This window comes from Diplotaxodon limnothrissa, linkage group LG9, assembly GCF_057381915.1.
Source record: "Diplotaxodon limnothrissa isolate DT_005_m linkage group LG9, D_limnothrissa_male_GT1.1, whole genome shotgun sequence".
Classification (NCBI taxonomy): Eukaryota; Metazoa; Chordata; class Actinopteri; order Cichliformes; family Cichlidae; genus Diplotaxodon; species Diplotaxodon limnothrissa.
The window spans coordinates 1,475,932-1,495,050 of record NC_140604.1 but is presented as its reverse complement, the minus strand read 5'-3'; the positions used below and the strand labels follow the sequence as shown (position 1 = coordinate 1,495,050).

At 40.3% G+C, this 19,119-nt stretch overlaps 2 pseudogenes; one reads left to right on the top strand and one right to left on the bottom strand.

The window, feature by feature from the left end:
* Positions 1 to 13,846: 13,846 nt before the first annotated feature.
* Positions 13,847 to 15,698, top strand: LOC146624961 (uncharacterized; annotated as a pseudogene).
* A 1,849-nt stretch (positions 15,699 to 17,547) lies between these two features.
* On the bottom strand, positions 17,548 to 18,731 carry LOC146624960 (uncharacterized; annotated as a pseudogene).
* Between the last annotated feature and the right edge of the window lie 388 nt (positions 18,732 to 19,119).

Below are 19,119 nucleotides of genomic sequence, written 5' to 3'. Positions count from 1 at the left end.
AGCTGTGCATGTTTTCATGACAATCCTACTCAGTGTGGTGCTTCCAATCCTATACTAGAAACTTAATGAGTTGAAGGTTTCACCTGTCAAAGAGAACAAAGCGTCTTAAATAGTGTCAGGTGGATTTTGATGGTTAATGTAAGGGATAGTGGACATGGATGGATCTTCATAGAGTGACAGATTTTAGATGATCGATGTAGAATAGAATGTATTAGTAGCTTGAACATAGTCATAGTATGTAGGTGGATAGATAGACTTGCAGTTATAGGGCCAGTGTAACTGATGTAGAAAAGCAAAAATATGTATGTACTTGCATGGGTGAACTGATTTCTTAATGTGATATAGATAGATGACCTTGCCTCGTGCGCAGCATTCTATAGTTTAAGGGATTTTATAGGGAGCCTTACAGAATTTTCATGTCCACACACTTGCCTGTTGCTAAACATCGTAGGGTAACTGAAAGCCTTTCCCTGGGGCTGATGGCCTTCCTGAGGTGTGTATCCTTCTTGATGATAGCAGGACTAACCCTCTCCAGGAGATAGTGAAAGTCCTCCACAGACATTCGGATAAGGTCCCGAAAACCCCTCATATCATCTCCCTGTTTACACAGAACAAACTCAAGAACACACCAATAACACAGCAACATAATAGATGTTGGATGTTATTGGTAATTTAAGAGTCGGACCGATATTTAACCAATGTTGTATAAAGCAGAAAGATGTCCCAAAAATCACTTTGGTAGATGTCATTCCCTAGAATACTACTCAAGTAAAAGTGTAAAAGTACTGTAGTTAATGGCCAGTAATCCAATTAAATAAAACACTAATAGGCTAAAATTAAATGTTGCTAATGTTAAATGTTTAACGTAGAAGCATCAGATGTCTTCAAAAACGTACCCATCATTAGATAAAGCCTACATCAACATGGGTAAGATACGTGCAGATAAAGTACCTGTGTAGGTAAGTGCAATTTAGCTGTTGCTGCTTACCTCCAGTTCTCGTTGTAGAATTGACAGACCGCAGACGTCTGCCCAGCCATTTCCTTGTCTATACACGCAGTCACCTTTTCTTTTTCGATCTTTCTGCACACAGAGTAGCACACATTGCTGATGTAGCCAGATGGGCTACTCGCCTTTCTTTTTCTCTCTCTCTCTCTCTCCCTCTCCTGCGCTCATTCTTTTCGCCACGCAACTAGGTTAATTGGGAACCCACCTGCATATTGATTGCAAGGTGGTGTTAGCCCGTATAAAGCTAAGCCGGTGTTTTGTTGGCTCATTCCTCCCGTGCATTCAGCGCAAAGCAGCAGTAAATGCTGGCACACTGCGACGGACTGATCAGCAAGAGCAGATTATATGACAGCTACAGGTATGCGCTCGCTTAACCTTAGGCTACGTTCACACTGCAGGTCTTAATGCTCAATTCCGATTTTTTGATCAAATCCAATTTTTTTGTCTGCTCGTTCACACTACAAATAAAATGCGACAGCAAACGCTCTCTAGTGTGAACGCTCAAAGCGGCCCGCATGCGCAAAAGAAGATGTCACACACAACGCGCTCTGTTTAGACCCAGAGCAACAGTATTGTTTGACTGATGGCCCTTAATATAAAGACTTCGGTCTTCACGTTTCCCAATTTTTGCTTTAAGTTATTTTGTTATTTACATAATAATGTAAATAACCTAATAATGATCCTTATTGCCGTTTAAGAGAGGAGCGGTGCTTCAAAGGATAGCTGTAGATTTCTGTCAGAATCTGCAGATTATACAGTACAAATAAAATGTTTACGTTGTCTTCCCAACAGTTTCACTGACATCTACACTGGATGGCCAGGAAGCGTTCGCGATGTCTTCTCGGGCGCTTCTCTGGCGCTGATAATTGGCTTCAGTCTTGTGTCGGTGACGTAAAAGGCGGATTTAATGCGACTTGACCGTTCAAACAGCAGTCGCTTTCTAAAACATCGGATATGTATCGGATTCAGTACCACATACGAAAGTGACCCAGATCGGATTTGAAAATATCGGATTTGCGCCATTCACACTGTCATAGCATGATCGGATATGGGTCGCATAGGGTCAAAAAATCGGATTTGATGCGCTTTCGCCTGCAGTGTGAACGTAGCCTTAGATTCCCTCAGAGTACTGGAATTTGTGTTAATTTAGTTTTTGCGGCCTGTTGTAGCGCGGCAGTTTGTTTTATTCCGACGTTGTGGAGAGAGGTGCTCGTGTTATCCCCACCAGCTGAGAGTATAGCGCCTCCGGTCCTGGGGTTAGCCGTTAAAACTACTTTTATTAGCATTTATAGCTATAAGAGTTTAAGGTTACATTTATCTGTTGTTTTAGGGTTTGACTGCTGTATTCACCTCTCCGTGGCAAATCGCCCAACCTAAATTGGAAGAGTGAAACGCCTTCCCAGCCGCTGTTGTGAGGACTCCTCCTAGGTGGAGCCTGCTGTCTTGTCTTGTCTCGCTTTGTCTTATCTTTTATTAAGTAGGCTTACCTTTTTCTGGTTCGCCTGGTTTTATTCCATTTTATTATGGACTGGTGCTCGGACTCACGCTTCTGTGATCGGGCTGAAGCGACCCTCTGCCCGAGTGTCGTGCTGGGATTTTAAATCGCCTTGGTTGCCGGTCTCAGCCGGTGGGGAGCCAGACCGGCTTGTGATTGAGAATAATTACTACCAGCACGAGTGGTAGTTTGACCTGTGGGGTATAAGCCTTCCTGTGTGCGTGTGTGTGATTTCTTTTATTAAAGTTATTAAAGTGTGTTTTAGTTTTTTATGATCTGTAGTGAGCCTGACGCTCAGTGTCCTTTTATTCGTTTAACATATTTTTCTGTGTTTTATTTCAGTGAACGGAGGACGTGCCAGTGGCCCTGGGACCTCAGGTGGTGGGTCGTTTTCACACTTTCTTTTGTAAAGCACCGGGTGGGCTGCAGTGATTCTTTTTGTGTGATTTTCTTTTGGCTCCACAGCTGCTGGTAAGTCCAAGTTCCATGGTTGTTTTATTTTCACTTTAGGACACTGTCAACAATGACGCTACATCTTTGTTTTTAATATTTTTTTATTTTTACTATAAATAAAACTGTTTTAATATTGGAGCCAACCTGCCTCAGTGTGCATCCTTGAATTTGTGCGGCCTCCTTTTATTCCTTTTATCTATTTTTCTTAAATATATTTCCTGGGGGTGAAATTCCCCTAGGTGGCGTTGTCCTTTTATTTCCTTTTCTCTAACCCCGCCGACCACTTGGTCACACTAAGGCAGCGCGATTCTCTTCGGTGAGCATTTTCAAATTCTCAGATTACTGTCTCCCAACTTCCGAATTCTTCTTCTTCTTCTTCTTTATTGGCTGTTGAGCCATGCTGGATTGACTGCATTCCGCAGGCCTTACCATCAATCCAGCAAAGTGTGCTCTTGCTAGGACTGAAGTCCAGTACCTCGGGTTTACAGTTGGAGGTGGGACAATTAAACCACAGGTCGACAAAATTAATGCAATTACATCATGTCCTCTTCCACAAACCAGGAAACGGCTTAATTCCCAACTTCTCAGCAAGAGCAGCCCCATTGAAGGACAGGACTGGCTGAAGATGTCCCAATAAGATTCGGTGGAGAGCTGAAGCTATTGGAGCTTTCAAAGACATTCGCCAGTCCCTGAATAAGGACCCAGTTTTACACTCACCAGATTTTACAAAAGACTTTACGTTGCAGGACGATACTTCTGAAAGGGGTCTGGGAGCAGTGCTTCTGCAGGGACCACCAGAGGATTGTCATCCTGTCGCCTACATCAAGCGAAAGCTGCTACCAAGGGAGAACCGCTACGCAACGGGTTTGAAGGAAGCTTTGGCCATTAAATGAGCACTTGACTCTTTCAAATTTTATTTGCTGGGAAGAGAATTCATCCTTCAGACTGATCACAAAGCCCTGCAGTGGCTGTAAAGAATGAAAGACAGGTGGTATCTGGCTATGCAGCCATACCGGTTTAAGGTTCACTACATCCAACACTACTGCTGATTACCTCTCTCGCTGCCTGACGGAAGATCCAGAAGTGGGGGGGGTGTATGATGGCCAAACCCATGGCAAAACTCTAAAGGCGGTAACTCTTTTATTGTCATTTCTTTATTTGAACCCAGTAACACACTTTAGTTTCCAATAACATTATTGATTGGTTTGGATACATTTGACCTATTTGTAAGCGTACACATTTAGTTTACTTACGTATTCATACCAGTTCATTTCTTTGATTTTTGACAAACCTTTGTCTTTTATTTCTTACCTGCCATCATCCCTGGGAGTTGCTGGACAACAGATGGTAGCCAGGGTTTAAAACCACTAAATGCAAAAAGGGATAATTGGACCGCACTACCACTTCCTGCTGAAGGGGAGAATGTGTGTTTTTTTTTTTCATTTAAAAACAAAGTAGTTGTACTTAATTAAATATTTGAATTTAGGGTTTAGTAGTTTTGATTTCCTTTTTTGGTGTTTAATTTATTAACAAACTAGACTATACTGCATTGTTTGTTATTTTCAATTGTGTTTTTGTTTAGTTACCCCTTGTGTGTCATAGTGGTCGGATCAGCCATTATATACAGTGGGGCAAAAAAGTATTTAGTCAGCCACCGATTGTGCAAGTTCCCCCACTTAAAATGATGACAGAGGTCAGTAATTTGCACCAGAGGTACACTTCAACTGTGAGAGACAGAATGTGAAAAAAAAATCCATGAATCCACATGGTAGGATTTGTAAAGAATTTATTCGTAAATCAGGGTGGAAAATAAGTATTTGGTCAATAACAAAAATACAACTCAATACTTTGTAACATAACCTTTGTTGGCAATAACAGAGGTCAAACGTTTACTATAGGTCTTTACCAGGTTTGCACACACAGTAGCTGGTATTTTGGCCCATTCCTCCATGCAGATCTTCTCGAGAGCAGTGATGTTTTGGGGCTGTCGCCGAGCAACACGGACTTTCAACTCCCGCCACAGATTTCCTATGGGGTTGAGGTCTGGAGACTGGCTAGGCCACTCCAGGACTTTCAAATGCTTCTTACGGAGCCACTCCTTTGTTGCCCGGGCGGTGTGTTTTGGATCATTGTCATGTTGGAAGACCCAGCCTCGTTTCATCTTCAAAGTTCTCACTGATGGAAGGAGGTTTTGGCTCAAAATCTCACGATACATGGCCCCATTCATTCTGTCCTTAACACGGATCAGTCGTCCTGTCCCCTTGGCAGAAAAACAGCCCCATAACATGATGTTTCCACCCCCATGCTTCACAGTAGGTATGGTGTTCTTGGGATGCAACTCAGTATTCTTCTTCCTCCAAACACGACGAGTTGAGTTTATACCAAAAGTTCTACTTTGGTTTCATCTGACCACATGACATTCTCCCAATCCTCTGCTGTATCATCCATGTGCTCTCTGGCAAACTTCAGACGGGCCTGGACATGCACTGCCTTCAGCAGCGGAACACGTCTGGCACTGCGGGATTTGATTCCCTGCCGTTGTAGTGTGTTACTGATGGTGACCTTTGTTACTTTGGTCCCAGCTCTCTGCAGGTCATTCACCAGGTCCCCCCGTGTGGTTCTGGGATCTTTGCTCACCGTTCTCATGATCATTTTGACCCTACAGGATGAGATCTTGCGTGGAGCCCCAGATCGAAGGAGATTATCAGTGGTCTTGTATGTCTTCCATTTTCTGATGATTGCTCCCACAGTTGATTTTTTTCACACCAAGCTGCTTGCCTATTGTAGATTCACTCTTCCCAGTCTGGTGCAGGTCTACAATACTTTTCCTGGTGTCCTTCGAAAGCTCTTTGGTCTTGGCCATGGCGGAGTTTGGAGTCTGACTGTTTGAGGCTGTGGACAGGTGTCTTTTATACAGATGATGAGTTCAAACAGGTGCCATTCATACAGGTAACGAGTGAGGGACAGAAAAGCTTCTTACAGAAGACGTTACAGGTCTGTGAGAGCCAGAGATTTTCCTTGTTTGAGGTGACCAAATACTTATTTTCCACCCTGATTTACGAATAAATTCTTTACAAATCCTACCATGTGAATTCATGGATTTTTTTTTCACATTCTGTCTCTCACAGTTGAAGTGTACCTCTGGTGCAAATTACTGACCTCTGTCATCATTTTAAGTGGGGGAACTTGCACAATCGGTGGCTGACAAAATACTTTTTTGCCCCACTGTACAAGGCTTTGAATAACAGGCTTAAATAAACACCTCATCTTAAATACCTACCATATCACTCCAACACTTCACCCTTAGCCTGCAGGCCTACTTCCCTGGGTTCCCTGGGTATTTAAACATTGAATGGGAGGCAGAGCCTTCAGTTCTCAGGCCTCTCTTCTGTGAAGCCAGATACCAGTTTGGATTTGGGAGACAGACATCCTACTTTTAGGATTAGAGTTTCCTCTTTAATAAAGCTTATAGTTAGCTCCCCCACCTTAGTTATGCTGCAATAATCCTAGGCACCTGGGGTAGTCCACCTTATTGAAAATGTGTGATATTTAATCACAGTAGGAGTGATGAAGATACGGAGAGTGACTGGAGAGGCCACATATATTTACTTTTGCATTCAGTGCCAAAGACATGGATAATTAGAATGACATTTAAAACAGCCAACAGTTTGTAGCAGGGTTGGCCAGAGTGGATGTTAGCTTTTGTTCGGCAATACATCATTAAATATAAGGATGGCATGAATCTAGGGGTTCTGGCCATGAGCTCTGGGCCAAACACACACTCATCAGCAGTGGTGTCTGCATCAGGGGAGTATCAGCAATCCCAAATGAGGTGAAACTGGTGTTTTCAGCTAATATGCAGCTGGCCTCTGAAAAGCAATATCTGTTGACTGAACCTATGCAGACAAATCCACAAGGTCACATTAATGGGCTAGTTATAACAAAGTGCCAAATGTCTGTCAGTGCTTTCAGTGCTAAAAGTCTTTACACAATGGGTTGTTTTGTTTTTTTATCTGAGATTTATTAATTGACAGTGGGCCAGTCACGTACAGACAATCAAAATGGGAACAGGGCCTGTATATGATTTGATGCTTATCCCTTATATCTTTTATTTTACTTCTTCACTCACTTCACTTTCTTGATACACCCAAGAAAAAAGGGCATCTAATGGTCTTTTCTCACTATTTAAGAAAATTCTAGACAAAAATGGTGATGCAATAAGCCCAATACACATACTGAATATAAAACATATCGATCCCAGATATTGACTGCAGAATGAAGCTGGTGAATTTGAGCAAAGCTTGTTAGACTCTGTGCGGCCCCCTGGCCACAGTTAACAACAGAACACACATTTATGATAGTACAGTTTTGTTAAAAAATATCTATAGATCTACATCTCTCTATCTACATCTCTCTATCTACATTTCTCTATCTACATCTCTATATAGATAGATAGATAGATAGATAGATAGATAGATAGATTCTGTGTCTCTTAGATACAGAACTGTTCACGTTAAAAGGACAGCTTATAAAATATGCAATGACCATAAGCCACTGCTGGAGGGCTCACTGTATCAGAGTATATAAAATTAGGGATGAGCGATACAAGAAATCAAGCATGGGGATCTCTCTTTCTCGTTATCCTCTTATTACTTTCAATAGAGAGGACCTCTTAAACATTGGACAATCCTCTCTAGGTATTTTTTCCCTAGTTCTCATCAACCCGGATAATCTAACTTAAAGAAGAGCTACAGTGAGAACCTACAAAACAGCCTTTTCAGCTAACTCTGACTCGACATCAGTTTAGAGAGGCCTGCAGCACATCACCAGCTACAGGGGTCTGGATCTGTGAGGATGTGTGTCTGCTCATCCAGAAAGAGAAAAGCCAGAAGGCTCCAGGACCTGATTCTTTGCCAGCCAACTTGCCCCATCTTCACCAAGATCTTTAGCAGATCTCTGAAGCTATGTGACGTGCCCTCCTGCTTAAACACTCCACTATCATCCCAGTCTCAAAGTCCACCATCACATGATTAAATGACTACAGGCCTGTCACCCTGACGTCTGTGATCATGAAGTCCTACGAAAGACTGGTGCTGACCCACCTGGTAGAAGTTGCAGGATGCAGTCAGTATTAGTCTGCACTACATCCTACACATTGACCAACCAGGGACATATGCCATCCTGTTCATGGACTTCAGCTTGGGCTTCAACACCGTCACCCAGACATCCTCCACCAGAAGCTCACCAAGCTTACTGTGGCCATCACATGATGGACAGGAAGCAGCAGGTGAGGCTGAGGAGCACCACATCCCACAAACAGACAATCAACGCCAGCCTCCCCCAGAGGGTGTGTTTCCCCCCTCTCTTCCTTCTCTACAGTAATGACTAAACCTTCTGTGAAACTCCTGATGTTTTCCACTGCTATCACAACTGGAGATTGATGCGATACAACAAATGGTATGGCAAGGGGGAGACAAGACATCAGGTCTCTTGGTGGAGATATCATCATTTCTAGTACAACCCAAGTACAACCGGTATATATACCGTACAAGTCGAAAATTTGAACACAGCTTCTCATTTAATAGTTTTTCTTTATTATTGTAGATTCTCACTGAAAGCATCAAAACTATGAATGAACACAGACTGAATTATGTAGTAAACAAAAAGGGTGAAATAACTAACTAACTTTAGATTATTCAAAATAGCCACCCTTTGCTTGATTACTGTTTTGCACACTCTTGCCATTCTCTGGATGAGCTTCGTGAGGTCGTCACTTGAAATGGTTTTCCAACAGTCTGGAAGGAGTTCCCAGAGATGCTGAGCACGTGTTGGCCCTTTTGCCTTAACTCTGCGGTCCATCTAATCCCAAACCATCTCCATTGGGTTTAGGTCAGGTGACTGTAGAGGGCAGGTGATCTGGTGCAGCACTCCATCACTTTCTTTTATGGTCAAATAGCCCTTACACAGCCTGAAGGTGTGTTTGAGGTCATTGTCCTGTTGAAAAATAAATGATGGGTCAGCTAAAGACAAACCAGATGGAATGGCATGTTGCTACAAGATGCTGTATTAGTCATGCTGGTTCAGTGTGCCAGTTTCACCAGCAAAATATCACACCTCCTCCTCCATGCATGTAGAGACCAACCGTTCACCTTTTCTGCATCACACAAAGACAGGGTGTTTCAACCAAAGAACTCAGATTGTAGAAGACAGGCGATTGGTGTCGTAAGCCACCCCTTCTGTTCAAAGATAGTTTTTAACAGTTGACATAGATTACTTTTTTTAATCCTCTTTCAAACCCACTGTCTTTTCTGTCCAAAGGTGAGCACTGGCATCCTCGAAAGAGTGACCTTTATCCTTTAGGTGCAGATGTATGGCTGAGTCTTGTCCTGTGGAGTTGGCTCTTCTTTGTTATGCCATAGGGATCTCACTGTTCTCTATTCACATTCACTGGAGGACCACGTATACACAAACCCCTCCTCTTGCTACAAGGTGGGGCCACATATTTAAAAAAAAATAATTATATACTAGTATGCTTCCTTTAAAAGTACCTGAGAATTCTCTTTAGCTTCCTAATCTTAGCTAGTTTGGCTCTTATGGCTAAATTATGGCATTGACAAATGTGTTCGTCAGACGTGGCCCAAAAGCCATGAGGTTGGATTTGGCATGGGTTATAATAATAATAATAATAATAATAATAATAATAATAATAATAATAATAATAATAATAATAATGGATTGGATTTATATAGCGCTTTTCAAGGCACCCAAAGCGCTTTACAATGCCATGGCATGTGTAGGCACATACATCACAATTGCCATACACTTCACATATGATCCATGTACTGATAAACTGCAGCTGATTTGCAGCAATGATCCTTGTCCTAAGACAAAACATTTTTGGCCCAAAAAACTGCATATGTCACCCATTCCACACAATTGGTGTCATAAATTTTTAACTAAACAAATCAGAGATAGGAATTGTGCAGAAATATTGAATAGGGAAGAGTAAGCTCTCACTACTAGAGAGATTGGTCCACAGCTCCACCACCTCTTTTGAAAAGAGCACATCATTGAATGTTGTTGTCATGGTTTCCTTTGTTTCCTTCTTTGAAGAAAAAGCTTGTAGAAGTGACAGCCAACAAATTGTACTGCAGGTTGCAACAAAGCTACATGTGAGAGGTGATGCAAGGACAGACGTTTTGTTGTGGACTCAGTGATGGTGGGCGTTAGGGGTGAAGAGAAAGAAAGATTCTGTTACTTGAAGTTATTTCCAGCGGTGACTGAATTTCATTTTGTGGACCATTCCTTCTGTTTCTCCGCTGTTGCTATAGCAACACATCTTTATTTGTGTAACGTATCTCAGTTCACTAAATCTAACAAACAACTGAACTGAGTGTTCAGCAAATTTATGTTAGGCTATGATGTTTTGCAATTATTTAATGTAAGGTTACGAGTATAATACCAAAACAAGCAAAGAAATGCATGAGCGTGATTTTTAACTGGCAGTGTTTAAGAAAGGAAGCACAATTTCTGCTCAGGTTACTGACAGGTTACTATGCTTCTTACATACCAATGTGTCACGATCTGAGGAGACAGACCATGCGGTGGTGCGTGTGGTGGACCCAGGTGCAAACACAAGAGAGTAGACCTTAAACTGAAAGTGAGCCTTTATTATGGCTGAAGACAGGTCTCACACAAAGCAGAAAGACCGTGACAAAACTGAACTAAATTAAACTGGGAAACGGATACTGTTAAATAGTGATGTGACGTTCTGTATCGAGGCTTCGAAGTGTGTGTCGAGTAATGGAGGGGGCGTTTCCGCGAAGCGCGTATCGAGGCTTGCTTCATTTATGGGAGGAGCTGAAAATGATGACGTCCGAAGCCTCGCTGCCCGGCTGTACCACGTGACTGGTTCAGGAAGCGGTTCGAACTTTGCCGCGAGCTATGACAGCGATATAAACCCCTCAGACCCCATTCAAAATGTGGGTGTTTGATGGAGAGTTGCGGTTAGTGAGAGTTAGAGACAGATTGGAGAGAGTTTGGAGGTTTAGGAGAGTCAGGAGAGAAAGTCAGGAGAGAATGGAGCCAGCTAAGAAGAGAAGGATATCCTCCCCTGTGTGGGAACATTTTGAGCTTATATCTCCCAACAAGGTGTGTAAATTTCTACAGAAGATGTATTTTCATAATACTGATGGTGCAATACAATTTATGTTAAGCTGTCCTTACTTTTGTACAAGGTGAAGTGTTTGCTATGTGCCAGGGAGCTGGGATATAACAACAACACCTCATCCATGCTTAGGCACTACAGAGCTTTGCATGAGAATAAGGGGGACACCGATTGTAGAGCAAGACCAGGTGAGCCATCAAATGCCATGATAATATAGCATGCTGTAATGTTACTAAATGATATAACAATATCATACAATGCAATAAGTGACGTGTGTGATATTTATATTTGTGCTTTGTTTTTATTGTCTTTCCGTACTGCCAGCATAAATATACACAGTATACTGCCATCACTACAATATAGATGTTTTACACACTCCCATTGTTGTTGACATTTACAGGCTGTGTGCAAAATGCCACACTCTTCAAATTCATGCCAACTAATATTTTTACGTCCAGTAGGTGTTCTGCTAGAGCAAATGAAGCTTCAAGAAGCTTCGCGTTGGGGTGAACCAATTGGATGAAAAGCTTCAGTGCTTCATGAGGCTTCATCTGCCCATCACTACTGTTAAACTATGAAGACTCAGAAAGCTATGGCTAAGAATACAAAAGACTGGGCATGAAAACATGGAGGGTGGGAAACACAGACTGCATGAAACACAGAGACTAAATACACATGAGGGATGATCAGGGGAAGTGGCCACACATGGGAGCACAGCTGACACACATGAACCTAACGACAGGACAGGAGAAGTGAAACTGAATACACTGACAGTGAATACAGACTTTCAAAGTAAAACAGGAAACATGGAGACATGACATGAACTTAACATAACCACGCAGACATAACGCATGACAGGTAGACGCACGAACCAGGGAGACTGAGTACAGGGGGAGATGACATAAACAACTAAGAAACAAAGGGCTAAACAGCACCCTAGAAATTAACTAGACAAACTAAGCTAAAGCATAAATGAATACAAAAGATACATAAAACTCAACACTGGGTCACACAACCCAGGACCATGACACCAATGTGCTGCTTTTATGTTATTTTATTTAGTTTTATCACATGATCCTATGGCTTTGGGTTGTTTTTGAGCTTGGAATCCTTGGAGTTGCTTGGAGCTTTTGTTCTAATGCTTTTGTAAGTTGAGATGTAGGATTCTTTTTCTAATGCCTTTATTATTCTAACAGATTAGAAGTTGTAGGAATGCTGTGGTTTGAATTATGTCTTCATTGTTTATTAGAATTAGCTAGTTTACTTTTATTTTATTTATTTTATGTGTTCACAGTTGCTCCAAAATAGTAAGAACAGTAACCAACTAAACTATATTAACACAACAAGGATACAATGTTTTGTGAAATGCCTGTAATAAAAAATAGGTCTAATTATAGCTATCCCAGTATATTACACAACATTAAATGTATATTTTTGACATTGATGTCCCCTCATATTATATTGACTTTGTATCAGTTTTCCCTACGACCGCTATCAATTTCTCTATTGAGAAATTTACAAAGGAAAATTCTCCAGTGTTTCCTTAATAGCCTTCTTTAGCAGAGGATACACTGGCTAGCCTTTAGGATATGAACGTGTTATGATAACGTCAACCCTTGCTCAATCTTAACATGTTACCGAAGTTCATTATACATTCGGAAAAGTGATATTTACAGTAACTGAATCTCAAAGACTCAGACTGACTTCAGTGTCTCTATGTCATGTCTATGGAAGCCCGTTTCCGCCATAAAAAAAAAAAAAAGATCCATAACTCGGAATTTCGAGTTATTTTCTCGAAATTTCGAGTTACTTTCTCGAAATTTCGAGTTACTTTCTCGAAATTCGGACTTATTAACTTGAAATTTCGAGTTATTAACTCGAAATTTCGAGTTATTAACTCGAAATTTTGAAAAAATAACTCGAAATTTTGAGTTAGCGCTGCCAATAAGAAATCTACGTGGCTGATGTCATTTCCTTGTTACCCGGAAGGATATGGCGCAAAGGGGTGCGCACTCAAAACTGGATCGTGTCATGAGCTACTGTATTAACAACAAATGGCGCCAGGTTCTTCAGTTTTGAATGCCTTCCTACAAATGATAACTGGATAAAAGGTATACAAAAACAGTGTGACCGCGATTGTTACGTACAAAGTTGAATAGCATGCAACGTCAGGGTTAACCAAAGGTACCTATAAGGTTTCTGTTACACGCTAATGACACCTGTTATGTCTGATGAAACAGACGTTTTGCTGAAAACATGCGTAATAAGTGTACAGCACTGTATAAAACAAAATCACAAATCACCCAAAACAGGGAATATGACTGACAACTATATAAAAAAGGAACAAAACCAATGAAACTGTAACCAGACAACTGAGAAAATGTGGGATTGACTGTATTGTGATGCTGATTGTAGTTACAATGCAAATGGACACTTAAAAATGCAGTTCCCACTTCTCCACCATAGTCAGAGCTCATAATGTAGGTAGGCACAGATACTTTGATGATAATATGGTGGCTTTATTTTAATTTTGTAATTTTAATTTACATCCTTCCTTACAGCATGGGAGACTTTATACAGACCTTGGAGAATGAGAAGGTACTTAATTCCAACAAGATACTGGTTGAAATGCAACTTTTCCTCATTGTTCTTAAGTTAAAAATAGGATTGTATTTTCAAGGCTGGTTGTTTCAATAAATTAAATTATTTTTCCATCTTTAGATTGATGCCAGTGTCATAAGTCTAATGACAGATGAGGAGCTGAAGACTTATTTGCCATCATACGGTGATCGTCTAGCAGTATTTGGATTTTGCAGACGGAGGGGCAGCAGCCGCAAGTCAGCGCTTTTTGAACGGCTGAAATCCAAACTGTCCAAAAGAAAATTATCTGAAGAGGATGGCAGTAGCACACGGCAAGAAGAACATTCCCAAACAACCCATAAAAGAAATGCTCTGAAGAGAAATAGAAAAATAGAAATAGGATGGATGCATTATGATGAAGACACTGAGGTTTTCAAGCAGGTTAGAGCTAGACAAGGAGGAGGAACAAGAAAAATAGACATTTGCAAGGATGCCAAGAAAAGGGACATATTACAGGTTGCAACAGGCCTGTTCTTTCCAGATGGAGGAAACATTCAGGGGCCCTTAACAGATTTTGACTGTGATCTGAAGGATTATCAAGAGATGATAGTCGATGATGCATTGACAGTAGGAGAACTTTATCATGTCACAAAACTTAATATCCTCAGGTTCTACCTCACCACAAAGAAAAAACAAAATGACAGCCTTCAGAGCTCCAACCCAGGTTTGCATCCATCTTTAGAAATTGAAGCGAGTCCTCAAAACCAAACCTCTTCTTTTACTGTCACTACAGTCCAAACATCTGCTCCATTTGAAACAATCAGCCATGATGTGACATACATTGAAGACACTCCAAACGATAACCTTCCACAATCTTCCACGCAGTCTCTAAGCGCTAACACTTCTCACAGCAGTGACATTATTTTTGTTGGCCCCTTTTCTGACAGTGAGCCAATAAATTTGGATGACACCCAGATTTTTTCTCCACAACCTGGTCCATCCAGTGAGAGAGTGAGGAGAGTAGTGGTGGTCCACAGAGGGCAGGTAATGTCAGAGCTCATTTCACATTTTAGTGATAAGGACCTTGAAGATGTCGACATCAAAATCCAGGTCTTACTGCCTGATGGAACACCTGAAATGGCCCATGACGATGGGGGAGTTGTGAGAGACTGTCTTTCAGAATTCTGGAAAGAATTCTATGGCCAGTGCACCACTGGAAACGTTTAAAAAGTGCCCTTCTTAAGGCATGATCTTGGGCAACCGGAGTGGGAGAGTGTGGGCAGAATCATTGCATTTGGATGGGTTAGAGAGAAATATCTGCCTGTGAAAATTGCACCTGCCATTCTGGAACAAGCTGCCTTTGGATATGTAAAGAGTGATATTGTGGAGAATTTCCTTAAGTTCATGCCTGACTCTGACGTACAGTGTTAGAGGCGTGGCGATCAGACTTTAGCACCGTGGACCAAGAAGAACTTATAGACATACTTGATAACCACAGCTGCAGAAAGATACCAACAGCCTGCAATGCCACTGAAGTCCTATTGGAGCTTGCACACAAAACACTTGTCCAAGAGCCTGCCTATGTTATTGAACAGTGGGCAAGAACACTCAGCACTGCATGGGAAAGCCTTTGTGATCTATCTTCAGTTTATGAAACCCTCCAACCAACTCTGAGAAAAGTTCTCAAGTGTCTCACTTTCCCTGAAACAATGACGGCTCACCAGAAGCTGATTCAGAAATATCTAACTACATATGTGAAGAATGCTGAGAAGGAACATTTGTGTTTGTTCCTCAGGTTTTGCACAGGTTCAGATTTACATCTGGGAAAGAACATCATCATTGGGTTTAACGAACTGAAAGGTTTCCAGAGACGACCTGTGGCACACACATGTGGGTGTGTACTGGAGCTGTCGATAAATTATGACAGCTATCCTGACTTCAGATCGGAGATGAACAGTGTGTTGGAATCAAATGTGTGGGTTATGGACATTATATAAAGGTTTGATTCACGGACAATGGCTTAAAAGCCATTGTTGTTTTACAACAGATTATATTTGAGTTGTGAACTAAGACTAAAGTGTTCCCATGTGAATGTCACAGCAAAGGTTTCAGGTGTTTAAAAACTGAGTTCCAAGAAAAAGTATTTGGTGAAATACCACTGTAATGCAATTTGAGGTACTTCTTTGTGTTTCTGTGTTTTCCTATTACAACTGAGGCAATATTTTTCTAAACACTTGTGAAATGCATTTCTGCAGAGGTCTCAGAGTCTGGAGACCATTTATAAGCATTCCCATTTCCTCAGTCAGCATGTGTGCATGTGAACAATGAAAGCAGTTTTTCCACCTTTTATTCATTTTTTCTATTATTTGAATCCAAAATCAACTTTAAAAAATGCATTAGGTTAATTTTAATTTGTCAAATTTTATTAATGTAATGTCACAAGATGACATGTATTGTAGTGGTTCACCAGAAAATTAGAGATTGAGACCCCTGCAATATGTAGTATATAGTACATGTAGGAGATATATGCAATATCTCCTACATGTTTTATCATCGTGCACACATTTTACAGTTTACAAGTCAGGTTTTACTATATCATTGTATTTTATTACAGTTATGTTTGTACAGTTCTGTTTAGCCATCTGGGTTATGGTGACTTTTGCTAAATTGAATGGCCATAAGGCACACCTATATGCTTTTATTTTGGATTTCTGTGAAATCAGCAATTGCTTAGCTGAAGGTTGATTTTTGGTTGGCTTTTCCTGATTTTTGTAATGGAAAAAAACCCTTGTGTATCATAGCCCCCTTTTTCAAAACTGCATAGCCAATGGGGTAGTTATTTAAAAGATATTGTCCTATATTTTGGTTTTCATGTTTGAGCCTAATGTATTTGCTTCATAGTGGTTTTAGACCACACGTTCTTATTCTTTAATTGTAGGATATTGTTATCAGATCTTGCCATATTATCCTCAATCTCTTTTTATTGTCCCATTCTTTTTGTATTTTTAATAATTATTGAATTTTTGCAAAACATATTGCATATTTTTGTTGAGTGTATTGTCGTACTTTTTCCAAGTCTTGTGCTGGCAATTAGCTTTTTATAAGAATACTTTAAGGTTTTTTATGTTACTGTAAATACAGTACAGTTATTTTGTTTTAAGATAAGATGATGGCAAAAGATCTGTGTTTTATAATAAAGTGTTCAATGAGACAAATTACATCTTTCATTTTGGTAATTTCTGGGTTTTTATTATTCTGAGGCGCAATCCAAAAAAAAAAAACCATAGGCCCATAAATCTCACTTAGTTAGGTTATCCATATGCTAAAAAATATATAATTATACTGCCCATAATCAGGAAAACAGTCAGTATATATAAAAAGTCTCAGCAGTGAAAAAAAATGACAGTGAAAAAAAATTTTTTTACTGCTACATAACCAGATATTTCAAAACATCAATAATTACTCAAATAAAAAGAAAGATGAAAAAGCATATTTACAAAAAGTTGAAATCATAATTCCAAGGTGACATGCGCTGCATATCCTCCAAATAGCAGGTCTAACAGACATTATGTTTACATATGTTTTAATAATAAGGCTTTTAAAACAAAAAGTTGGTTTGTTAATTGAAATAAACCATCCAAAAAAAAAAAAAAAACCCTCCAAAAATTAAATACAATTTTTATAGCCTTTTTCAATTGGCCCTGTTTGTGAAATACATTTTCAGGCCCTCAAAACCCATGTATGTGTGCCCCAAAAACGACAACCATCCAAAAATTAATAACTCATAAAAGTTTACAGTTTAAATATGAAAATACAGCATTAAAAATGCATAACGATGTCTAACCTTTAAGGCAAAAGCTCCAACTCAGTAAGCATCAACTGCCTTAGCTTTACATACAGATCCACTGTATGAAACACATCATCTGAGAAGTCCAGGTTATGTTCTGACATGAGTTCTACACAGAGATGAAAGACATCCTCTTCACATGGAAAGTCTTTGAACACGCATTCTTCAAGGCAGGCTTCAACTTTGTCCATATTGAGATGTTTGAGACAGTCCCTCGCGCCATAAATGTCTGGGAGGGCATACATAAAAGATGGTCGGCCATGAGGACTTCAGGAGTTGTGGACTGGGCGCATTCTGTGGTCATTCCAGGCCAAAGCAACTTCATTTAATTCTTCCTAGATGAAAACAAAATGAACAAAAGAAACATTTTCAGGCATACAGTATGAAAATGTTAATGTACAAAAGCACAACATTGATTTTCTTAGCTTACACACCATTAATGTAGCTTTGAGCTACATTAATGATATCTATCTGTATATATATATATATACACACATACCTATATACACACACACACACACACACACACACACACATATATATATATATCATGAACAGACAGATACTTATTTACTTAGTTTTGCCCCACCAAAAATGCTAACCGAGTACAGAGAGAGGCCTAAACACATAAATAATCAATGTGTTATAATGTATAATTGTGTTCCTTGATATATATGTGGAATTTTTTTTTTAACAAAACAGTTTTTTTTTAAAAAAAGCACTACTTTTCACGTGTACTTTAATATATCTGATGTTTCTATAATATACAAAGGCCGTGTGAGTTGTTACAAATTAAACAGTTACAATACATGTCGTTTACACAATCACCTATGTAAACTCACCTGTATAATGTGAAGAAAACAGAACTGGACCAATGATTTGTCCAAGAAAGAGTCTGAGAAGTGGCCATCCTCTCTTAGTTTGTCAAATAGTTCAATCCAGTACTGGATACACTGGCTTCGTAAGATTAGCCACCATCTTTCAATGCGTTGATTTCCTGTACTTGCTCCAAATATGACGTGCTCTCTTTCTGGTTCATTGTCTGTAAAGTGCAAAAATCATTGCATGTGAGCAACATGGACGTTTTCTGTTCCTAGATCTAATCTCACTCGATCAGGGCAACCACCTTGTTGAATCACGGCATCCATGAAGTAGCCAGCAATTACTCTCGGGTCATTATTTGTCTTGTAAGCGTCTAGCCATATTACACTCCTTGAAAATCTGTCAATGCATCCACTGATTGCAATCCCAAATGGCTTCAGTTTATCGTAGCCGTCGATATGCCACACATAGTTGGGGCCTCTGCTATGATACACTCGCCTCCACAGTCGTCTACGTGACCTCAAATCCACACCTTCTCCATCGAATAAACGGAGCAGAAGACGAATGGTTTCTCTGTCAGTAACAATGCCATTCATCCAACACTTCTGGTGCATCCAACGATACCCATGACACTGTCCTGAGGTTGCCAATTGTGCTTGTATAAAAGCTGCCACCTCTCCCACCTCTGTTTTGTTCTTTCTGCGCCAAAGTCGGTTGTTGTGTAAAATCCTTTCAAGTGTACGGAGGCT